This window comes from Coturnix japonica, unplaced genomic scaffold (genome assembly GCF_001577835.2).
Source record: "Coturnix japonica isolate 7356 unplaced genomic scaffold, Coturnix japonica 2.1 chrUnrandom795, whole genome shotgun sequence".
Taxonomy (NCBI): domain Eukaryota; kingdom Metazoa; phylum Chordata; class Aves; order Galliformes; family Phasianidae; genus Coturnix; species Coturnix japonica.
The window spans coordinates 1-1,120 of NW_015440154.1; positions in this window are offsets into that span (position 1 = coordinate 1).

A 1,120-nucleotide genomic window follows, 5' to 3' on the forward strand; every position below is an offset into this window, starting at 1 on the left:
GACCCTGGGGGTGCTCAAGAAAGGATTGGATTTTGTGTTGAGGGACATGGTTTAGTGGAAGCTATAGGTAACAGGTGAACGGTTAGACTGGGTGATCTTACAGGTCTTTTACAACCTTAGTGATTCTATGATTCTATGATTCCCTTGCCCTTTTTCCTTCAGCAAACACTCCCTGGGAGGTCTCATCACATATCTGGAATTGAAATCTGGTGTTTAATTCAACAGGTTTCAAAGTACAGTCATGATGCCATTGTCTTTCAGGAGCTGTTGACCATGAGGATCCAGGGACATCTCAGGGGAGGCGAGTGGGAAGGATAACAATGACATCCTCTGCTGCTGAGCTGAGCCGGGCTCATGGGACACAGGGAGCTCATACAAGTGGGCAGCGCTGCAGAGAGACAGCTGTGCCCAGGAGCAGCTCTTGTGCACAGCACAGCCTGCAGCTGAAAGAAGGAGAGGAGAGAAAGGGGAGAGAGCTTACAGGATGTGTACAGTGTGAGCGGGCTGTGAGCTCACAACAGGAGCATTACTCACAGACCATGACACGGTAAGTCTCACTGCAGCCTATGCAGCTGATATTCATAGAGGGTTAACCAAATCAGGGACATCTCATACCAGGTCTGGCTGCAGGCACTGCATGTTTCTTTCTTGTGGAAAAAGACTTCAACTCCATCTGAGGGGTTCTGTGCTGCGGCATCAGAGCCCAGCCCTGAGAGCTGCATTTCCCAGCACGGCTGCAGGCTGTGCAGCCAGGGCTGCAGGTGGGTGCCCAGGGCTGTCCTGCAGAGCAGGGTCCCTGCTGTGCCCCAGGGGCTGTGTGCCGGGTATGGGACTCTGCCGCCTGCCAGGCTCAGCACTCAGCCTGCCCGGGGAGCTGCAGGGAGACATGTGGGGGGAAGGAGGCCCCCAGCAGGGTTGTGCTGCCACAGTTGCTGCCTGGGGCAGGGGATCACAGCTCCACTGCAGAACTGAATGTTTGTAAGAGTACTTTGCAAGACGAGAATCAAGGCAGGGATTTTCCATTACCTGTTCTGATTTTTATATAGTATAGCAGGAGGAATGTCTTGAAAAAGTGTCTAGACTAGTCATTATCTTCTGCACTCTGAACAGGACTCCAAGC